Below are 24,627 nucleotides of genomic sequence, written 5' to 3'. Positions count from 1 at the left end.
GTACATGCTCTTATATTTGATTGTTTGAACACTGGATGAAGAGGGACGATTGATTGATAAATAACAAGTTTTCGGACAATTCAAACATCATTCAGTAAGTGATGGAATGGTTTAAAACATCAGCCTCCCCTGGGCTATTTTGAACACGAAAATATTGCATTACACTGTATTCTGTATTTGCACGTTGCATAGTTATCTGCCCTTGCTTACATAAAAATAACATCACAATGGAAACCTACCCGCAAGAGAGGTAACTGTGTAAAATACAAAGACGGAATAATCAAACAGAACATCCACGACATTTTTTCCTGGAAAGATCGTTGATAAATAATTCCCTGCATTGATTATCCTTAAGATATTACTTAAATAAATGAGTAAATTGACCTAAATCTAATTCACACATATATTCAAATACTGTAAAACATGTTTTTTCGCGAGATAAAAAAATTCGCAAGAGAGATCGATTGAGAATTCGAGTATTTGGCGAAAAATAACTTATGACACGTACATATATGTTTGCAGGGTTGTCACTGAGAGCGCTTCGTCACGAATATGTTGAGAAAACCAAGCGCGAAATATTGTGTATAACAAAATGTTTTTTTTGCAGTAAATCTAGAGGATACTTGCAATATTCCAACCTTAAATGGAGTCTTTAATTTACATTTGAAATTTGTCCAGGAGTGGAATCACAAGAAAATACTCTTTATGTCGAGCATGCAATGAGCCAGTTCCGTTAACTAATCGAACAATGCTGTCTGCGTTAGGTCGGCCATATTTTCCGGATCGTATCTGCCCGTTTTTGGTCGTCATATTAGTTTGCTCTCGGTAAATCCTCCCAGAGGTACTTTATGATCTCAGACACTCCAGTGGACTGCGAGTTGCTGCTGATCAGCTTCAACAAATAAACGCCGTCTGGCTTTAGGAAACCTCCAACAAATTTTGTTATTAATCTCGGAAAATGCGCTTTTGTTTTCCCACTGATCTAAGTTCTGCAGTAGAAGATATTTCTTTATAAAGCTTTCTTTGTTTTGAGGGACGACTGTGGAAAATAAAAGAGCCATGAGATTAATGAAGCTTAACACAGCAAGCATGGTAAACCAGAAACCACAGGAACACGAAGAAACGTTCGTTGTAAAAGTTAAACGGGACGAACACCACTGGAGCGTCCATCTTTTTGAACGTTAGTTCATCTGTCGAAGGTCAAGGTCACATAGGGTCACGAGTGGAAATCTCGGCGACATCACCCCATTCCTCGCCTTTAAGAACAGATGCAATGACTTCATATCCAAACAGATAAAATTTGTTTCCTAGAAATTCGTTTAAGAAAAACAATAATGCAACATTGTTAACAAAGTACATTGTTCTTATAGCAATAGCCAGACTGACTAAATAGTTTCCGTAATGGCGGCCACAGCCAAGAAACAGTAAATACCCGAGCCGTTCACGGAGAGGACCGCAAACTCCGGGATCTGTATGGAGATGAGCTACTACCTGGCCCAACGTCCCAATGTACTTCGACAGAGCTCGTAGTCGCTTCTCACGCTCTTCTGGACTTAGACTTTGAGTCAGGTGAGTTAGTTTTAGAGTGTTCTGTGAGACCAATTCCAGACATTTGTAGACCAAGACGCCAGACAAGCCTAGGCAGCTTCAGAAACATCGCAATCAACAGCAGCATTACCGGAACCCATTGGTAGTATGTGATCTCTGTCGACCAGCGCACTTCGTAGTTCGACGGGATTTCCCGCGCAAATGGAATGTAATACGTGTTCGACACCCAGCAAACTCTATTGGTGTACTTTACTTCTGTTGCTGTGAAATGTGCGGGACAGAAGCACTGTATGGGCGATCGCCGACGTAATGTTTGGTGACGACCATAGCAGTGAAAAGTAAATCATTTAAGATGGTTACAACTCAAGATCGTTTGACACACAATCACTCTCGTGGACAACAGTTTGATTGACAACGGCTGACAACTTCGCAAAACACATGGTTTTGCTCTGAAACCTGACTAACTTTGTAAGGCTTTAGCGATTTTCAAAAAAAAAACTGTAAAACAAATTTTTGACGAAAGGGTAAAATTTTGCTCACCTAAACTTTAAAACACATTTTTTTGGAACTATCTTTCAATTCAAAAACTCCTGAAAGTGGGTCACATTTCAAAAAAGTTGTTTGGATTTGCCTTGATTTGCTCATTACATTTGAAAATTACTAACCAGTCTAAATGTAGGCTTTTGTCAGATCTAGCTCTTGAAAACGTTTTTAAAGAAAAATTGAAATGGTTATCATAATTTTGACATAAAACACGTTGATGCATGGAAACTCAAAATTTGGCTTAATATTTACCACATTTTTGACCGCTCTATTTCAATCAAAAATGTAAAGCCCGTTTCCAAAAAGGTTGTCGAAACATCATTTTGAAATGTTAAGTACTAGAATAAACTACAAAGGTTCAGACTTGAAATGGTAAAACTCAATTTTTGACACTTAGTGTTAAAACACATTTGAAATAGGCTTGTGACATGCTAACCACTAAAGGAACCGTTTTTTTGAAACGTTTACGCTTTACTTCATTTAAATTTGAAACAACAGACGAGAACTCAAATGAAAGTAATGATTTGCTTATGACTTATCTATAGGATTTGCTCTAAACACGTCTTTAAAATGGTATAAAAAATTTTTGACGATTTTAACTCAAAAACTGTTAAAACAAATGTTTTGAAATTGTCAGACTCATGTAAACGTCTAAAACAAGTTTAAATTGTTTGACATTTTTAAAACTGAAAAACTTGTAAACGTCTAAACGTTCTAAAAGTAGGTTCTTATTAAATGGTTTAAAATTAGACCAAGTGAACACTTTGTGATTTTGGAATTTGAATTCTAAAACAGGTTGGACTTTTTTGCGGTTTTCAAAAATGACATGTCTAATTAAAGAAATTTTGCTTGAAAATAACATTGCTACAAAACTTCTTCAGCATGGCCTTGCTTGTAAACTTAAAACTGTTGGGTAAAAACATTTTTTTTGCTCTTTAATTTGATGGAATTTGCTATGAAACGGCTTAAAAAGTAGGCTTAGCACATTGAAATTGTAAAACAAATCTCATTTGACGTTTTTCATTGAAACGTCTAAAAGTAGGCTTTAGCATGATTGAAATGGTAAAACAAATTTTTGACGATTTTCAACTCAAAACTGTAAAACACGTTTTTTGCCGCTGAAAAGTTGTCAGACTCATGGATTTGCTCTGAAACGTCTAAAAGTAGGCTTTAGGCGCATTGAAATGGTAAAACAAATTTTTGACGATTTTCAACTCAAAACTGTAAAACACGTTTTTTGCCGCTGAAAAGTTGTCAGACTCATGGATTTGCTCTGAAACGTCTAAAAGTAGGCTTTAGCAGGATTGAAATGGTAAAACAAATTTTTGACTTCTTTCAACTCAAAACTGTAAAACTTGTTTTTTGCCCGTGAAAATTTGTCAGACTCATGGATTTGCTCTGAAACGTCTAAAAGTAGGCTTTAGCATGATTGAAATGGTAAAACAAATTTTTGACGATTTTCAACTCAAAACTGTAAAACACGTTTTTTGCCGCTGAAAAGTTGTCAGACTCATGGATTTGCTCTGAAACGTCTAAAAGTAGGCTTTAGCATGATTGAAATGGTAAAACAAATTTTTGACGATTTTCAACTCAAAACTGTAAAACACGTTTTTTGCCGCTGAAAAGTTGTCAGACTCATGGATTTGCTCTGAAACGTCTAAAAGTAGGCTTTAGGCGCATTGAAATGGTAAAACAAATTTTTGACGATTTTCAACTCAAAACTGTAAAACACGTTTTTTGCCGCTGAAAAGTTGTCAGACTCATGGATTTGCTCTGAAACGTCTAAAAGTAGGCTTTAGCATGATTGAAATGGTAAAACAAATTTTTGACGATTTTCAACTCAAAACTGTAAAACACGTTTTTTTGCCGCAGAAAAGATGTCAGACTCATAGATTTGCTCTGAAACGTATAAAAGTAGGCTTTAGCATGATTGAAATGGTAAAACAAATTTTTGACGATTTTCAACTCAAAACTGTAAAACACGTTTTTTGCCGCTGAAAAATTGTCAGACTCATGGATTTGCTCTGAAACGTCTAAAGGTAGGCTTTAGCATGATTGAAATGGTAAAACAAATTTTTGACGATTTTCAACTCAAAACTGTAAAACACGTTTTTTGCCGCTGAAAAGTTGTCAGACTCATGGATTTGCTCTGAAACGTCTAAAAGTAGGCTTTAGCATCATTGAAATGGTAAAACAAATTTTTGACGATTTTCAACTCAAAACTGTTAAACACGTTTTTTGCCGCTGAAAAGTTGTCAGACTCATGGATTTGCTCTGAAACGTCTAAAAGTAGGCTTTAGCATCATTGAAATGGTAAAACAAATTTTTGACGATTTTCAACTCAAAACTGTAAAACACGTTTTTTGCCGCTGAAAATTTGTCAGACTCATGGATTTGCTCTGAAACGTCTAAAGGTAGGCTTTAGCATGATTGAAATGGTAAAACAAATTTTTGACGATTTTCAACTCAAAACTGTAAAACACGTTTTTTGCCGCTGAAAAGTTGTCAGACTCATGGATTTGCTCTGAAACGTCTAAAAGTAGGCTTTAGCATGATTGAAATGGTAAAACAAATTTTTGACGATTTTCAACTCAAAACTGTAAAACACGTTTTTTGCCCGTGAAAATTTGTCTGACTCATGGATTTGCTCTGAAACGTCTAAAAGTAGGCTTTAGCATGATTGAAATGGTAAAACAAATTTTTGACGATTTTCAACTCAAAACTGTAAAACACGTTTTTTGCCGCTGAAAAGTTGTCAGACTCATGATTTGCTCTGAAACGTCTTCAAGTAGGCATATGATTGAAATGGTAAAACAAATTTTTGACGATTTTCAACTCAAAACTGTAAAACACGTTTTTTTTTGAAAAGTTGTCACGCTCTGAAACGTCTAAAAGTAGGCTTTTAGCATGATTGAAATGGTAAAACAAATTTTTGAAAATTTTCAACTCAAAACTGTAAAACACGTTTTTTGCCGCTGAAAAGTTGTCAGACTCATGGATTTGCTCTGAAACGTCTAAAAGTAGGCTTTAGCATGATTGAAATGGTAAAACAAATTTTTGACGATTTTCAACTCAAAACTGTAAAACACGTTTTTTGCCGCTGAAAAGTTGTCAGACTCATGGATTTGCTCTGAAACGTCTAAAAGTAGGCTTTAGCATGATTGAAATGGTAAAACAAATTTTTGACGATTTTCAACTCAAAACTGTAAAACACGTTTTTTGCCGCTGAAAAATTTGTCAGACTCATGGATTTGCTCTGAAACGTCTAAAAGTAGGCTTTAGGCGCATTGAAATGGTAAAACAAATTTTTGACGATTTTAAACTCAAAACTGTAAAACACGTTTTTTGCCGCTGAAAATTTGTCAGACTCATGGATTTGCTCTGAAACGTCTAAAAGTAGGCTTTAGCATGATTGAAATGGTAAAACAAATTTTTGACGATTTTCAACTCAAAACTGTAAAACACGTTTTTTGCCGGTGAAAATTTGTCTTACTACTGGATTTGCTCTGAAACGTCTAAAAGTAGGCTTTAGCATGATTGAAATGGTAAAACAAATTTTTGACGATTTTCAACTCAAAACTGTAAAACACGTTTTTTGCCGCTGAAAAGTTGTCAGACTCATGGATTTGCTCTGAAACGTCTAAAAGTAGGCTTTAGCAGCATTGAAATGGTAAAACAAATTTTTGACGATTTTCAACTCAAAACTGTAAAACACGTTTTTTGCCGCTGAAAAGTTGTCAGACTCATGGATTTGCTCTGAAACGTCTAAAAGTAGGCTTTAGCATGATTGAAATGGTAAAACAAATTTTTGACGATTTTCAACTCAAAACTGTAAAACACGTTTTTTGCCGCTGAAAAGTTGTCAGACTCATGGATTTGCTCTGAAACGTCTAAAAGTAGGCTTTAGCATCGATTGAAATGGTAAAACAAAATAAAAAACGTTTTGTTGCCATTGAAATATGTCAAAACGTCTAAAAGTAGGCTTTAGGCGCATTGAAATGGTAAAACAAATTTTTGACGATTTTCAACTCAAAACTGTAAAACACGTTTTTTGCCGCTGAAAAGTTGTCAGACTCATGGATTTGCTCTGAAACGTCTAAAAGTAGGCTTTAGCATGATTGAAATGGTAAAACAAATTTTTGACGATTTTCAACTCAAAACTGTAAAACACGTTTTTTGCCGCTGAAAAGTTGTCAGACTCATGGATTTGCTCTGAAACGTCTAAAAGTAGGCTTTAGCATCATTGAAATGGTAAAACAAATTTTTGACGATTTTCAACTCAAAACTGTAAAACACGTTTTTTGCCGCTGAAAAGTTGTCAGACTCATGGATTTGCTCTGAAACGTCTAAAAGTAGGCTTTAGCATGATTGAAATGGTAAAACAAATTTTTGACGATTTTCAACTCAAAACTGTAAAACACGTTTTTTGCCGCTGAAAAGTTGTCAGACTCATGGATTTGCTCTGAAACGTCTAAAAGTAGGTTTTAGCAGCATTGAAATGGTAAAACAAATTTTTGAAAATGAAAATTAAAACTTTTTGAAGCTGAAACATTGTCACGGATTTGCTCTGAAACGTCTAAAAGTAGGCTTTAGCATGATTGAAATGGTAAAACAAATTTTTGACGATTTTCAACTCAAAACTGTAAAACACGTTTTTTGCCGCTGAAAAGTTGTCAGACTCATGGATTTGCTCTGAAACGTCTAAAAGTAGGCTTTAGCATCATTGAAATGGTAAAACAAATTTTTGACGATTTTCAACTCAAAACTGTTAAACACGTTTATTGAAGCTGAAACATTGTCACGGATTTGCTCTGAAACGTCTAAAAGTAGGCTTTAGCATGATTGAAATGGAGAAAGTTTTTTTTGACGATTTTCAACTGAAAACTGTAAAACACGTTTTTTGCCGCTGAAAAGTTGTCAGACTCATGGATTTGCTCTGAAACGTCTAAAAGTAGGCTTTAGCAGCATTGAAATGGTAAAACAAATTTTTTGACGATTTTCAACTCAAAACTGTAAAACACGTTTTTTGCCGCTGAAAAATTGTCAGACTCATGGATTTGCTCTGAAACGTCTAAAAGTAGGCTTTAGCATGATTGAAATGGTAAAACAAATTTTTGACGATTTTCAACTCAAAACTGTAAAACACGTTTTTTGCCGCTGAAAAGTTGTCAGACTCATGGATTTGCTCTGAAACGTCTAAAAGTAGGCTTTAGCATGATTGAAATGGTAAAACAAATTTTTGACGATTTTCAACTCAAAACTGTAAAACACGTTTTTTGCCGCTGAAAAGTTGTCAGACTCATGGATTTGCTCTGAAACGTCTAAAAGTAGGCTTTAGCATGATTGAAATGGTAAAACAAATTTTTGACAATTTTCAACTCAAAACTGTAAAACACGTTTTTTGCCGCTGAAAAGTTGTCAGACTCATGGATTTGCTCTGAAACGTCTAAAAGTAGGCTTTAGCATGATTGAAATGGTAAAACAAATTTTTGACGATTTTCAACTCAAAACTGTAAAACACGTTTTTTGCCGCTGAAAAGTTGTCAGACTCATGGATTTGCTCTGAAACGTCTAAAAGTAGGCTTTAGCATCATTGAAATGGTAAAACAAATTTTTGACGATTTTCAACTCAAAACTGTAAAACACGTTTTTTGCCGCTGAAAAGTTGTCAGACTCATGGATTTGCTCTGAAACGTCTAAAAGTAGGCTTTAGCATGATTGAAATGGTAAAACAAATTTTTGACGATTTTCAACTCAAAACTGTAAAACACGTTTTTTGCCGCTGAAAAGTTGTCAGACTCATGGATTTGCTCTGAAACGTCTAAAAGTAGGCTTTAGCATCATTGAAATGGTAAAACAAATTTTTGACGATTTTCAACTCAAAACTGTAAAACACGTTTTTTGCCGCTGAAAAGTTGTCAGACTCATGGATTTGCTCTGAAACGTCTAAAAGTAGGCTTTAGCATGATTGAAATGGTAAAACAAATTTTTGACGATTTTCAACTCAAAACTGTAAAACACGTTTTTTGCCGCTGAAAAGTTGTCAGACTCATGGATTTGCTCTGAAACGTCTAAAAGTAGGCTTTAGCATCATTGAAATGGTAAAACAAATTTTTGACGATTTTCAACTCAAAACTGTAAAACACGTTTTTTGCCGCTGAAAATTGTCAGACTCATGGATTTGCTCTGAAACGTTTAAAGGTAGGCTTTAGCATGATTGAAATGGTAAAACAAATTTTTGACGATTTTCAACTCAAAACTGTAAAACACGTTTTTTGCCGCTGAAAAGTTGTCAGACTCATGGATTTGCTCTGAAACGTCTAAAAGTAGGCTTTAGCATGCATTGAAATGGTAAAACAAATTTTTGACGATTTTCAACTCAAAACTGTAAAACACGTTTTTTGCCGCTGAAAAGTTGTCAGACTCATGGATTTGCTCTGAAACGTCGGCTTTTAGCATGATTGAAATGGTAAAACAAATTTTTGACGATTTTCAACTCAAAACTGTAAAACACGTTTTTTGCCGCTGAAAAGTTGTCAGACTCATGGATTTGCTCTGAAACGTCTAAAAGTAGGTTTTAGCAGCATTGAAATAGTAAAACAAATTTTTGACATCTTTCAACTCAAAACTGTAAAACTTGTTTTTTGCCAGTGAAAAGTTGTCAAACTCATGGATTTGCTCTGAAACGTCTAAAAGTAGGCTTTAGCATGATTGAAATGGTAAAACAAATTTTTGACGATTTTCAACTCAAAACTGTAAAACACGTTTTTTGCCGCTGAAAAGTTGTCAGACTCATGGATTTGCTCTGAAACGTCTAAAAGTAGGCTTTAGCATGATTGAAATGGTAAAAAAAATTTTGACGATTTTCAACTCAAAACTGTAAAACACGTTTTTTGCCCGTGAAAATTTGTCTTACTATTGGATTTGCTCTGAAACGTCTAAAAGTAGGCTTTAGGCGCATTGAAATGGTAAAACAAATTTTTGACGATTTTCAACTCAAAACTGTAAAACACGTTTTTTGCCGCTGAAAAATTGTCAGACTCATGGATTTGCTCTGAAACGTCTAAAAGTAGGCTTTAGCATGATTGAAATGGTAAAACAAATTTTTGACGATTTTCAACTCAAAACTGTAAAACACGTTTTTTGCCGCTGAAAAGTTGTCAGACTCATGGATTTGCTCTGAAACGTCTAAAAGTAGGCTTTAGCATGATTGAAATGGTAAAAACAAATTTTTTTGACGATTTTCAAACTCAAAACTGTAAAACACGTTTTTTGCCGCTGAAAAGTTGTCAGACTCATGGATTTGCTCTGAAACGTCTAAAAGTAGGCTTTAGCATCATTGAAATAGTAAAACAAATTTTTGAAGATGAAAATCAAAACTGTAAAACACGTTTTTTGCCGCTGAAAATTGTCAGACTCATGGATTTGCTCTGAAACGTCTAAAAGTAGGCTTTAGCATGATTGAAATGGTAAAACAAATTTTTGACGATTTTCAACTCAAAACTGTAAAACACGTTTTTTGCCGCTGAAAAGTTGTCAGACTCATGGATTTGCTCTGAAACGTCTAAAAGTAGGCTTTAGCATCATTGAAATGGTAAAACAAATTTTTGACGATTTTCAACTCAAAACTGTAAAACACGTTTTTTGCCGCTGAAAAGTTGTCAGACTCATGGATTTGCTCTGAAACGTCTAAAAGTAGGCTTTAGCATGATTGAAATGGTAAAACAAATTTTTGACGATTTTCAACTCAAAACTGTAAAACACGTTTTTTGCCGCTGAAAAGTTGTCAGACTCATGGATTTGCTCTGAAACGTCTAAAAGTAGGCTTTAGCAGCATTGAAATGGTAAAACAAATTTTTGACGATTTTCAACTCAAAACTGTAAAACACGTTTTTTGCCGCTGAAAAGTTGTCAGACTCATGGATTTGCTCTGAAACGTCTAAAAGTAGGCTTTAGCATGATTGAAATGGTAAAACAAATTTTTGACGATTTTAAACTCAAAACTGTAAAACACGTTTTTTGCCGCTGAAAAGTTGTCAGACTCATGGATTTGCTCTGAAACGTCTAAAAGTAGGCTTTAGCATGATTGAAATGGTAAAACAAATTTTTGACGATTTTCAACTCAAAACTGTAAAACACGTTTTTTGCCGCTGAAAAGTTGTCAGACTCATGGATTTGCTTTGCTGAAACGTCTAAAAGTAGGCTTTTAGCATGCATTGAAATGGATTTGCTCTGAAACAAAAGTTTTTGAACGATTTTAAAACTCAAAACTGTAAAACAAAACACGTTTTTTGCCGCGTGAAAACAGTATGTCAGACCTCATGGATTTGCTCTGAAACGTCTAAAAGTAGGCTTTAGCATGATTGAAATGGTAAAACAAATTTTTGACGATTTTCAACTCAAAACTGTAAAACACGTTTTTTGCCGCTGAAAAGTTGTCAGACTCATGGATTTGCTCTGAAACGTCTAAAAGTAGGCTTTAGCATGATTGAAATGGTAAAACAAATTTTTGACGATTTTCAACTCAAAACTGTAAAACACGTTTTTTGCCGCTGAAAAGTTGTCAGACTCATGGATTTGCTCTGAAACGTCTAAAAGTAGGCTTTAGCATGATTGAAATGGTAAAACAAATTTTTGACGATTTTCAAACTCAAAACTGTAAAACACATTTTTTGCCGCTGAAAAGTTGTCAGACTCATGGATTTGCTCTGAAACGTCTAAAAGTAGGCTTTAGCATGATTGAAATGGTAAAACAAATTTTTGACATTTTTCAACTCAAAACTGTAAAACACGTTTTTTGCCGCTGAAAAGTTGTCAGACTCATGGATTTGCTCTGAAACGTCTAAAAGTAGGCTTTAGCATGATTGAAATGGTAAAACAAATTTTTGACGATTTTCAACTGAAAACTGTAAAACACGTTTTTTGCCGCTGAAAAATTGTCAGACTCATGGATTTGCTCTGAAACGTCTAAAGGTAGGCTTTAGCATGATTGAAATGGTAAAACAAATTTTTGACGATTTTCAACTCAAAACTGTAAAACACGTTTTTTGCCGCTGAAAAGTTGTCAGACTCATGGATTTGCTCTGAAAACGTCTAAAAGTAGGCTTTAGCATCATTGAAATGGTAAAACAAATTTTTGACGATTTTAAACTCAAAAACTGTAAAACACGTTTTTTGCCGCTGAAAAGTTGTCAGACTCATGGATTTGCTCTGAAACGTCTAAAAGTAGGCTTTAGCATCATTGAAATGGTAAAACAAATTTTTGACGATTTTCAACTCAAAACTGTAAAACACGTTTTTTGCCGCTGAAAAGTTGTCAGACTCATGGATTTGCTCTGAAACGTCTAAAAGTAGGCTTTAGCATCATTGAAATGGTAAAACAAATTTTTGACGATTTTCAACTCAAAACTGTAAAACACGTTTTTTGCCGCTGAAAAGTTGTCAGACTCATGGATTTGCTCTGAAACGTTTAAAGGTAGGCTTTAGCATGATTGAAATGGTAAAACAAATTTTTGACGATTTTCAACTCAAAACTGTAAAACACGTTTTTTGCCGCTGAAAAGTTGTCAGACTCATGGATTTGCTCTGAAACGTCTAAAAGTAGGCTTTAGCATGATTGAAATGGTAAAACAAATTTTTGACGATTTTCAACTCAAAACTGTAAAACACGTTTTTTGCCGCTGAAAAGTTGTCAGACTCATGGATTTGCTCTGAAACGTCTAAAAGTAGGCTTTAGCATGATTGAAATGGAGAAAGTTTCTTTTGACGATTTTCAACTGAAAACTGTATAACACGTTTTTTACAGAAAAAAAGTTGTCAGACTCATGGATTTGCTCTGAAACGTCTAAAAGTCGGTTTTAGCAGCATTGAAATGGTAAAACAAATTTTTTGACGATTTTAAACTCAAAACTGTAAAACACGTTTTTTGCCCGTGAAAAGTTGTCAGACTCATGGATTTGCTCTGAAACGTCTAAAAAGTAGGCTTTAGCATGATTGAAATGGTAAAACAAATTTTTGACGATTTTCAACTCAAAACTGTAAAACACGTTTTTTGCCGCTGAAAAGTTGTCAGACTCATGGATTTGCTCTGAAACGTCTAAAAGTAGGCTTTAGCATCATTGAAATGGTAAAACAAATTTTTGACGATTTTCAACTCAAAACTGTAAAACACGTTTTTTGCCGCTGAAAAGTTGTCAGACTCATGGATTTGCTCTGAAACGTCTAAAAGTAGGCTTTAGCATGATTGAAATGGTAAAACAAATTTTTGACGATTTTCAACTCAAAACTGTAAAACACGTTTTTTGCCGCTGAAAAGTTGTCAGACTCATGGATTTGCTCTGAAACGTCTAAAAGTAGGCTTTAGCATGATTGAAATGGTAAAACAAATTTTTGACGATTTTCAACTCAAAACTGTAAAACACGTTTTTTGCCGCTGAAAAGTTGTCAGACTCATGGATTTGCTCTGAAACGTCTAAAGGTAGGCTTTAGCATGATTGAAATGGTAAAACAAATTTTTGACGATTTTCAACTCAAAACTGTAAAACACGTTTTTTGCCGCTGAAAAGTTGTCAGACTCATGGATTTGCTCTGAAACGTCTAAAAGTAGGCTTTAGCATCATTGAAATGGTAAAACAAATTTTTGACGATTTTCAACTCAAAACTGTAAAACACGTTTTTTGCCGCTGAAAAGTTGTCAGACTCATGGATTTGCTCTGAAACGTCTAAAAGTAGGCTTTAGCATCATTGAAATGGTAAAACAAATTTTTGACGATTTTCAACTCAAAACTGTAAAACACGTTTTTTGCCGCTGAAAAGTTGTCAGACTCATGGATTTGCTCTGAAACGTCTAAAAGTAGGCTTTAGCATCATTGAAATGGTAAAACAAATTTTTGACGATTTTCAACTCAAAACTGTAAAACACGTTTTTTGCCGCTGAAAAGTTGTCAGACTCATGGATTTGCTCTGAAACGTCTAAAAGTAGGCTTTAGCATCATTGAAATGGTAAAACAAATTTTTGACGATTTTCAACTCAAAACTGTAAAACACGTTTTTTGCCGCTGAAAAGTTGTCAGACTCATGGATTTGCTCTGAAACGTCTAAAAGTAGGCTTTAGCATGATTGAAATGGTAAAACAAATTTTTGACGATTTTCAACTCAAAACTGTAAAACACGTTTTTTGCCGCTGAAAAGTTGTCAGACTCATGGATTTGCTCTGAAACGTCTAAAGGTAGGCTTTAGCATGATTGAAATGGTAAAACAAATTTTTGACGATTTTCAACTCAAAACTGTAAAACACGTTTTTTGCCGCTGAAAAGTTGTCAGACTCATGGATTTGCTCTGAAACGTCTAAAAGTAGGTTTTAGCAGCATTGAAATAGTAAAACAAATTTTTGAAAATGAAAACTAAAAACTGTAAAACACGTTTTTTGCCGCTGAAAATTGTCAGACTCATGGATTTGCTCTGAAACGTCTAAAAGTAGGCTTTAGCATGATTGAAATGGTAAAACAAATTTTTGACGATTTTCAACTCAAAACTGTAAAACACGTTTTTTGCCGCTGAAAAGTTGTCAGACTCATGGATTTGCTCTGAAACGTCTAAAAGTAGGCTTTAGCATCATTGAAATGGTAAAACAAATTTTTGACGATTTTCAACTCAAAACTGTAAAACACGTTTTTTGCCGCTGAAAAGTTGTCAAACTCATGGATTTGCTCTGAAACGTCTAAAAGTAGGCTTTAGGCGAATTGAAATGGTAAAACAAATTTTTGACGATTTTCAACTCAAAACTGTAAAACACGTTTTTTGCCGCTGAAAATTTGTCAGACTCATGGATTTGCTCTGAAACGTTTAAAGGTAGGCTTTAGCATGATTGAAATGGTAAAACAAATTTTTGACGATTTTCAACTCAAAACTGTAAAACACGTTTTTTGCCGCTGAAAATTTGTCAGACTCATGGATTTGCTCTGAAACGTCTAAAAGTAGGCTTTAGCATCATTGAAATGGTAAAACAAATTTTTGACGATTTTCAACTCAAAACTGTAAAACACGTTTTTTGCCGCTGAAAATTTGTCAGACTCATGGATTTGCTCTGAAACGTCTAAAAGTAGGCTTTAGCATGATTGAAATGGTAAAACAAATTTTTGACATTTTTCAACTCAAAACTGTAAAACACGTTTTTTTGCCGCTGAAAAGTTGTCAGACTCATGGATTTGCTCTGAAACGTCTAAAAGTAGGCTTTAGCATGCATTGAAATGGTAAAACAAATTTTTGACGATTTTCAACTCAAAACTGTAAAACACGTTTTTTGCCGCTGAAAAGTTGTCAGACTCATGGATTTGCTCTGAAACGTCTAAAAGTAGGCTTTAGCATCATTGAAATGGTAAAACAAATTTTTGACGATTTTCAACTCAAAACTGTAAAACACGTTTTTTGCCGCTGAAAAGTTGTCAGACTCATGGATTTGCTCTGAAACGTCTAAAAGTAGGCTTTAGCATCATTGAAATGGTAAAACAATTTTTTGACGATTTTCAACTCAAAACTGTAAAACACGTTTTTTGCCGCTGAAAAGTTGTCAGACTCATGGATTTGCTCTGAAACGTCTAAAAGTAGGCTTTAGCATCATTGAAATGGTAAAACAAATTTTTGACGATTTTCAACTCAAAACTGTAAAACACGTTTTTTGCCGCTGAAAAGTTGTCAGACTCATGGATTTGCTCTGAAACGTCTAAAAGTAGGCTTTAGCATCATTGAAATGGTAAAACAAATTTTTGACGATTTTCAACTCAAAACTGTAAAACACGTTTTTTGCCGCTGAAAAGTTGTCAGACTCATGGATTTGCTCTGAAACGTCTAAAAGTAGGCTTTAGCATCATTGAAATGGTAAAACAAATTTTTGACGATTTTCAACTCAAAACTGTAAAACACGTTTTTTGCCGCTGAAAAGTTGTCAGACTCATGGATTTGCTCTGAAACGTCTAAAAGTAGGCTTTAGCATGATTGAAATGGTAAAACAAATTTTTGACGATTTTCAACTCAAAACTGTAAAACACGTTTTTTGCCGCTGAAAAGTTGTCAGACTCATGGATTTGCTCTGAAACGTCTAAAAGTAGGCTTTAGCATGATTGAAATGGTAAAACAAATTTTTGAAAATGAAAATTAAAACTGTAAAACACGTTTTTTGCCGCTAAAAAATTGTCAGACTCATGGATTTGCTCTGAAACGTTTAAAGGTAGGCTTTAGCATGATTGAAATGGTAAAACAAATTTTTGACGATTTTCAACTCAAAACTGTAAAACACGTTTTTTGCCGCTGAAAAGTTGTCAGACTCATGGATTTGCTCTGAAACGTCTAAAAGTAGGCTTTAGCATGATTGAAATGGTAAAACAAATTTTTGACGATTTTCAACTCAAAACTGTAAAACACGTTTTTTGCCGCTGAAAAGTTGTCAGACTCATGGATTTGCTCTGAAACGTCTAAAAAACGTTTAGTATCATTGAAATGGTAAAACAAATTTTTGACGATTTTCAACTCAAAACTGTAAAACACGTTTTTTGCCGCTGAAAAGTTGTCAGACTCATGGATTTGCTCTGAAACGTCTAAAAGTAGGCTTTAGCATCATTGAAATGGTAAAACAAATTTTTGACGATTTTCAACTCAAAACTGTAAAACACGTTTTTTGCCGCTGAAAAGTTGTCAGACTCATGGATTTGCTCTGAAACGTCTAAAAGTAGGCTTTAGCATCATTGAAATGGTAAAACAAAATTTTTGACGATTTTCAACTCAAAACTGTAAAACACGTTTTTTGCCGCTGAAAAGTTGTCAGACTCATGGATTTGCTCTGAAACGTCTAAAAGTAGGCTTTAGCATGATTGAAATGGTAAAACAAATTTTTGACGATTTTCAACTCAAAACTGTAAAACACGTTTTTTGCCGCTGAAAAGTTGTCAGACTCATGGATTTGCTCTGAAACGTCTAAAAGTAGGCTTTAGCATGATTGAAATGGTAAAACAAATTTTTGACGATTTTCAACTCAAAACTGTAAAACACGTTTTTTGCCGCTGAAAAGTTGTCAGACTCATGGATTTGCTCTGAAACGTCTAAAAGTAGGCTTTAGCATGATTGAAATGGTAAAACAAATTTTTGACGATTTTCAACTCAAAACTGTAAAACACGTTTTTTGCCGCTGAAAAGTTGTCAGACTCATGGATTTGCTCTGAAACGTCTAAAAGTAGGCTTTAGCATCATTGATTGAAATGGTAAAACAAATTTTTGACGATTTTCAACTCAAAACTGTAAAACACGTTTTTTGCCGCTGAAAAGTTGTCAGACTCATGGATTTGCTCTGAAACGTCTAAAAGTAGGCTTTAGCATGATTGAAATGGTAAAACAAATTTTTGACGATTTTCAACTCAAAACTGTAAAACACGTTTTTTGCCGCTGAAAAGTTGTCAGACTCATGGATTTGCTCTGAAACGTCTAAAAGTAGGCTTTAGCATGATTGAAATGGTAAAACAAATTTTTGAAGATTTTCAACTCAAAAACTGTAAAACACGTTTTTTTTGCCGCTGAAAAGTTGTCAGACTCATGGATTTGCTCTGAAACGTCTAAAAGTAGGCTTTAGCATGATTGAAATGGTAAAACAAATTTTTGACGATTTTCAACTCAAAACTGTAAAACACGTTTTTTGCCGCTGAAAAGTTGTCAGACTCATGGATTTGCTCTGAAACGTCTAAAAGTAGGCTTTAGCATGATTGAAATGGTAAAACAAATTTTTGACGATTTTCAACTCAAAACTGTAAAACACGTTTTTTGCCGCTGAAAAGTTGTCAGACTCATGGATTTGCTCTGAAACGTCTAAAAGTAGGCTTTAGCATGATTGAAATGGTAAAACAAATTTTTGACGATTTTCAACTCAAAACTGTAAAACACGTTTTTTTGCCGCTGAAAAGTTGTCAGACTCATGGATTTGCTCTGAAACGTCTAAAAGTAGGCTTTAGCATGCATTGAAATGGTAAAAACAAATTTTTGACGATTTTCAAACTCAAAACTGTAAAACACGTTTTTTTTGCCGCTGAAAATTGTCAGACTCATGGATTTGCTCTGAAACGTCTAAAAGTAGGCTTTAGCATGATTGAAATGGTAAAACAAATTTTTGACGATTTTCAACTCAAAACTGTAAAACACGTTTTTTGCCGCTGAAAAGTTGTCAGACTCATGGATTTGCTCTGAAACGTCTAAAAGTAGGCTTTAGCAGCATTGAAATTGGAGAAACAAATTTTTGACGATTTTCAACTCAAAACTGTAAAACACGTTTTTTGCCGCTGAAAAGTTGTCAGACTCATGGATTTGCTCTGAAACGTCTAAAAGTAGGTTTTAGCAGCATTGAAATGGTAAAACAAATTTTTGACGATTTTCAACTCAAAACTGTAAAACACGTTTTTTGCCGCTGAAAAGTTGTCAGACTCATGGATTTGCTCTGAAACGTCTAAAAGTAGGCTTTAGCATGATTGAAATGGTAAAACAAATTTTTGACGATTTTCAACTCAAAACTGTAAAACACGTTTTTTGCCGCTGAAAAGTTGTCAGACTCATGGATTTGCTCTGAAACGTCTAAAAGTAGGCTTTAGCATGATTGAAATGGTAAAACAAATTTTTGACGATTTTCAACTCAAAACTGTAAAACACGTTTTTTTTGCCGCTGAAAAGTTGTCAGACTCATGGATTTGCTCTGAAACGTCTAAAAAGTAGGCTTTAGCATGCATTGAAATGGTAAAAAACAAATTTTTGAAAATTTTCAACTCAAAACTGTAAAACACGTTTTTTGCCGCTGAAAAGTTGTCAGACTCATGGATTTGCTCTGAAACGTCTAAAAGTAGGTTTTAGCAGCATTGAAATAGTAAAACAAATTTTTGAAGATGAAAATCAAAACTGTAAAACACGTTTTTTGCCGCTGGAAATTGTCAGACTCATGGATTTGCTCTGAAACGTCTAAAAGTAGGCTTTAGCATGATTGAAATGGTAAAACAAATTTTTGACGATTTTCAACTCAAAACTGTAAAACACGTTTTTTGCCGCTGAAAAGTTGTCAGACTCATGGATTTGCTCTGAAACGTCTAAAAGTAGGCTTTAGCATCATTGAAATGGTAAAACAAATTTTTGACGATTTTCAACTCAAAACTGTAAAACACGTTTTTTGCCGCTGAAAAGTTGTCAGACTCATGGATTTGCTCTGAAACGTCTAAAGGTAGGCTTTAGCATGATTGAAATGGTAAAACAAATTTTTGACGATTTTCAACTCAAAACTGTAAAACACGTTTTTTGCCGCTGAAAAGTTGTCAGACTCATGGATTTGCTCTGAAACGTCTAAAAGTAGGCTTTAGCATCATTGAAATGGTAAAACAAATTTTTGACGATTTTCAACTCAAAACTGTAAAACACGTTTTTTGCCGCTGAAAAGTTGTCAGACTCATGGATTTGCTCTGAAACGTCTAAAAGTAGGCTTTAGCATGATTGAAATGGTAAAACAAATTTTTGACGATTTTCAACTCAAAACTGTAAAACACGTTTTTTGCCGCTGAAAAGTTGTCAGACTCATGGATTTGCTCTGAAACGTCTAAAAGTAGGCTTTAGCATGATTGAAATGGTAAAACAAATTTTTGACGATTTTCAACTCAAAACTGTAAAACACGTTTTTTGCCGCTGAAAAGTTGTCAGACTCATGGATTTGCTCTGAAACGTCTAAAAGTAGGCTTTAGCATCATTGAAATGGTAAAACAAATTTTTGACGATTTTCAACTCAAAACTGTAAAACACGTTTTTTGCCGCTGAAAAGTTGTCAGACTCATGGATTTGCTCTGAAACGTCTAAAAGTAGGCTTTAGCATGATTGAAATGGTAAAACAAATTTTTGACGATTTTCAACTCAAAACTGTAAAACACGTTTTTTGCCGCTGAAAAGTTGTCAGACTCATGGATTTGCTCTGAAACGTCTAAAAGTAGGCTTTAGCATCATTGAAATAGTAAAACAAATTTTTGACGATTTTCAACTCAAAACTGTAAAACACGTTTTTTGCCGCTGAAAAGATGTCAGACTCATGGATTTGCTCTGAAACGTATAAACGTAGGCTTTAGCATCATTGAAATGGTAAAACAAATTTTTGACGATTTTCAACTCAAAACTGTAAAACACGTTTTTTGCCGCTGAAAAGTTGTCAGACTCATGGATTTGCTCTGAAACGTCTAAAAGTAGGCTTTAGCATCATTGAAATGGTAAAACAAATTTTTGACGATTTTCAACTCAAAACTGTAAAACACGTTTTTTGCCGCTGAAAAGTTGTCAGACTCATGGATTTGCTCTGAAACGTCTAAAAGTAGGCTTTAGCATGATTGAAATGGTAAAACAAATTTTTGACGATTTTCAACTCAAAACTGTAAAACTTGTTTTTTGCCAGTGAAAAGTTGTCAAACTCATGGATTTGCTCTGAAACGTCTAAAAAACGTTCGTATCATTGAAATGGTAAAACAAATTTTTTGACGATTTTCAACTCAAAACTGTAAAACACGTTTTTTGCCGCTGAAAATTTGTCAGACTCATGGATCCTGGATTTGCTCTGAAACGTCTAAAAGTAGGCTTTAGCATGATTGAAATGGTAAAACAAATTTTTGACGATTTTCAACTCAAAACTGTAAAACACGTTTTTTGCCGCTGAAAAGTTGTCAGACTCATGGATTTGCTCTGAAACGTCTAAAAGTAGGCTTTAGCATGATTGAAATGGTAAAACAAATTTTTGACGATTTTCAACTCAAAACTGTAAAACACGTTTTTTGCCGCTGAAAAGTTGTCAGACTCATGGATTTGCTCTGAAACGTCTAAAAGTAGGCTTTAGCATCATTGAAATGGTAAAACAAATTTTTGACGATTTTCAACTCAAAACTGTAAAACACGTTTTTTGCCGCTGAAAAGTTGTCAGACTCATGGATTTGCTCTGAAACGTCTAAAAGTAGGCTTTAGCATCATTGAAATGGTAAAACAAATTTTTGACGATTTTCAACTCAAAACTGTAAAACACGTTTTTTGCCGCTGAAAAGTTGTCAGACTCATGGATTTGCTCTGAAACGTCTAAAAGTAGGCTTTAGCATGATTGAAATGGTAAAACAAATTTTTGACGATTTTCAACTCAAAACTGTAAAACACGTTTTTTGCCGCTGAAAAGTTGTCAGACTCATGGATTTGCTCTGAAACGTCTAAAAGTAGGCTTTAGCATGATTGAAATGGTAAAACAAATTTTTGACGATTTTCAACTCAAAACTGTAAAACACGTTTTTTGCCGCTGAAAAGTTGTCAGACTCATGGATTTGCTCTGAAACGTCTAAAAGTAGGCTTTAGCATGATTGAAATGGTAAAACAAATTTTTGACGATTTTCAACTCAAAACTGTAAAACACGTTTTTTGCCGCTGAAAAGTTGTCAGACTCATGGATTTGCTCTGAAACGTCTAAAAGTAGGCTTTAGCATGATTGAAATGGTAAAACAAATTTTTGACGATCTTTCAACTCAAAACTGTAAAACTTGTTTTTTGCCAGTGAAAAGTTGTCAAACTCATGGATTTGCTCTGAAACGTCTAAAAAACGTTCGTATCATTGAATTGGTAAAACAAATTTTTGACGATTTTCAACTCAAAACTGTAAAACACGTTTTTTGCCGCTGAAAAGTTGTCAGACTCATGGATTTGCTCTGAAACGTCTAAAAGTAGGCTTTAGCATGATTGAAATGGTAAAACAAATTTTTGACGATTTTCAACTCAAAACTGTAAAACACGTTTTTTGCCGCTGAAAAGTTGTCAGACTCATGGATTTGCTCTGAAACGTCTAAAAGTCGGTTTTAGCAGCATTGAAATAGTAAAACAAATTTTTGAAAATGAAAATTAAAACTGTAAAACACGTTTTTTGCCGCTGAAAAGTTGTCAGACTCATGGATTTGCTCTGAAACGTCTAAAAGTAGGCTTTAGCATGATTGAAATGGTAAAACAAATTTTTGACGATTTTCAACTCAAAACTGTAAAACACGTTTTTTGCCGCTGAAAAGTTGTCAGACTCATGGATTTGCTCTGAAACGTCTAAAAGTAGGCTTTAGCATGATTGAAATGGTAAAACAAATTTTGGACATTTTTCAACTCAAAACTGTAAAACATGTTTTTTGCCGGTGAAAAGTTGTCAGACTCATGGATTTGCTCTGAAACGTCTAAAAGTAGGCTTTAGGCGCATTGAAATAGTAAAACAAATTTTTGACGATTTTAAACTCAAAACTGTAAAACACGTTTTTTGCCGCTAAAAATTTGTCAGACTCATGGATTTGCTCTGAAACGTTTAAAGGTAGGCTTTAGCATGATTGAAATGGTAAAACAAATTTTTGACGATTTTCAACTCAAAACTGTAAAACACGTTTTTTGCCGCTGAAAAGTTGTCAGACTCATGGATTTGCTCTGAAACGTCTAAAAGTAGGCTTTAGCATCATTGAAATGGTAAAACAAATTTTTGACGATTTTCAACTCAAAACTGTAAAACACGTTTTTTGCCGCTGAAAAGTTGTCAGACTCATGGATTTGCTCTGAAACGTCTAAAAGTAGGCTTTAGCATCATTGAAATGGTATAACAAATTTTTTTTTGACAATTTTCAACTCAAAACTGTAAAACACGTTTTTTGCCGCTGAAAAGTTGTCAGACTCATGGATTTGCTCTGAAACGTCTAAAAGTAGGCTTTAGCATCATTGAAATGGTAAAACAAATTTTTGACGATTTTCAATTCAAAACTGTAAAACACGTTTTTTGCCGCTGAAAAATTGTCAGACTCATGGATTTGCTCTGAAACGTTTAAAGGTAGGCTTTAGCATGATTGAAATGGTAAAACAAATTTTTGACGATTTTCAACTCAAAACTGTAAAACACGTTTTTTGCCGCTGAAAAGTTGTCAGACTCATGGATTTGCTCTGAAACGTCTAAAAGTAGGCTTTAGCATGATTGAAATGGTAAAACAAATTTTTGACGATTTTCAACTCAAAACTGTAAAACACGTTTTTTGCCGCTGAAAATATGTCTTACTCATGGATTTGCTCTGAAACGTCTAAAAAGTAGGCTTTAGCATGATTGAAATGGTAAAACAAATTTTTGACGATTTTCAACTCAAAACTGTAAAACACGTTTTTTGCCGCTGAAAAGTTGTCAGACTCATGGATTTGCTCTGAAACGTCTAAAAGTAGGCTTTAGCATGATTGAAATGGTAAAACAAATTTTTGACGATTTTCAACTCAAAACTGTAAAACACGTTTTTTGCCACTGAAAAGTTGTCAGACTCATGGATTTGCTCTGAAACGTTTAAAGGTAGGCTTTAGGCGCATTGAAATTGTAAAACAAATTTTTGACGATTTTAAACTGAAAACTGTAAAACACATTTTTTGCCGCTGAAAAGTTGTCAGACTCATGGATTTGCTCTGAAACGTCTAAAAGTAGGCTTTAGCGGCATTGAAATAGTAAAACAAATTTTTTGACGATTTTCAACTCAAAACTGTAAAACACGTTTTTTTTGCCGCTGAAAAGTTGTCAGACTCATGGATTTGCTCTGAAACGTCTAAAAGTAGGCTTTAGCATCATTGAAATGGTAAAACAAATTTTTGACGATTTTCAACTCAAAACTGTAAAACACGTTTTTTGCCGCTGAAAAGTTGTCAGACTCATGGATTTGCTCTGAAACGTCTAAAAGTAGGCTTTAGCATGATTGAAATGGTAAAACAAATTTTTGACGATTTTCAACTCAAAACTGTAAAACACGTTTTTTGCCGCTGAAAAGTTGTCAGACTCATGGATTTGCTCTGAAACGTCTAAAGGTAGGCTTTAGCATGATTGAAATGGTAAAACAAATTTTTGACGATTTTCAACTCAAAACTGTAAAACACGTTTTTTGCCGCTGAAAAGTTGTCAGACTCATGGATTTGCTCTGAAACGTCTAAAAGTTGGCTTTAGCGGCATTGAAATGGTATAACAATTTTTTGACGATTTTCAACTCAAAACTGTAAAACACGTTTTTTGCCGCTGAAAAGTTGTCAGACTCATGGATTTGCTCTGAAACGTCTAAAAGTAGGCTTTAGCGGCATTGAAATGGTATAACAATTTTTTGACGATTTTCAACTCAAAACTGTAAAACACGTTTTTTGCCCGTGAAAATTTGTCTTACTATTGGATTTGCTCTGAAACGTCTAAAAGTAGGCTTTAGCATGATTGAAATGGTAAAACAAATTTTTGACGATTTTCAACTCAAAACTGTAAAACACGTTTTTTGCCGCTGAAAAGTTGTCAGACTCATGGATTTGCTCTGAAACGTCTAAAAGTAGGCTTTAGCATGATTGAAATGGTAAAACAAATTTTTGACGATTTTCAACTCAAAACTGTAAAACACGTTTTTTTGCCGCTGAAAAAGTTGTCAGACTCATGGATTTGCTCTGAAACGTCTAAAAGTAAAAATTTAGGCTTTAGCATTGAAATGGTAAAACAAATTTTTGACGATTTTCAACTCAAAACTGTAAAACACGTTTTTTGCCGCTGAAAATTTGTCAGACTCATGGATTTGCTCTGAAACGTTTAAAGGTAGGCTTTAGCATGATTGAAATGGTAAAACAAATTTTTGACGATTTTCAACTCAAAACTGTAAAACACGTTTTTTGCCGCTGAAAAGTTGTCAGACTCATGGATTTGCTCTGAAACGTCTAAAAGTAGGCTTTAGCATGATTGAAATGGTAAAACAAATTTTTGACGATTTTCAACTCAAAACTGTAAAACAAAACACGTTTTTTGCCGCTGAAAAGTTGTCAGACTCATGGATTTGCTCTGAAACGTCTAAAAGTAGGCTTTAGCATGATTGAAATGGTAAAACAAATTTTTGACGATTTTCAACTCAAAACTGTAAAACACGTTTTTTGCCGCTGAAAAGTTGTCAGACTCATGGATTTGCTCTGAAACGTCTAAAAGTAGGCTTTAGGCGCATTGAAATGGTAAAACAATTTTTTGACGATTTTCAACTCAAAACTGTAAAACACGTTTTTTGCCGCTGAAAAGTTGTCAGACTCATGGATTTGCTCTGAAACGTCTAAAAGTAGGCTTTAGCATGATTGAAATGGTAAAACAAATTTTTGACGATTTTCAACTCAAAACTGTAAAACACGTTTTTTGCCGCTGAAAAGTTGTCAGACTCATGGATTTGCTCTGAAACGTCTAAAAGTAGGCTTTAGCAGCATTGAAATGGTAAAACAAATTTTTGACGATTTTCAACTCAAAACTGTAAAACACGTTTTTTGCCGCTGAAAAGTTGTCAGACTCATGGATTTGCTCTGAAACGTCTAAAAGTAGGCTTTAGCATCATTGAAATGGTATAACAATTTTTTGACGATTTTCAACTCAAAACTGTAAAACACGTTTTTTGCCCGTGAAAATTTGTCTTACTCATGGATTTGCTCTGAAACGTTTAAAGGTAGGCTTTAGCATGATTGAAATGG

General features: G+C 34.3%; 1 pseudogene; it reads right to left on the bottom strand.

The window, feature by feature from the left end:
- Positions 1-657: 657 nt before the first annotated feature.
- The window catches only part of LOC138336510 (innexin unc-9-like), a 32,597-nt pseudogene continuing 8,627 nt past the window's right edge, over positions 658-24,627 (bottom strand).

Source organism: Argopecten irradians, chromosome 12 (genome assembly GCF_041381155.1).
Source record: "Argopecten irradians isolate NY chromosome 12, Ai_NY, whole genome shotgun sequence".
Classification (NCBI taxonomy): Eukaryota; Metazoa; Mollusca; class Bivalvia; order Pectinida; family Pectinidae; genus Argopecten; species Argopecten irradians.
This window is presented reverse-complemented; position numbering and strand designations above follow the sequence as displayed.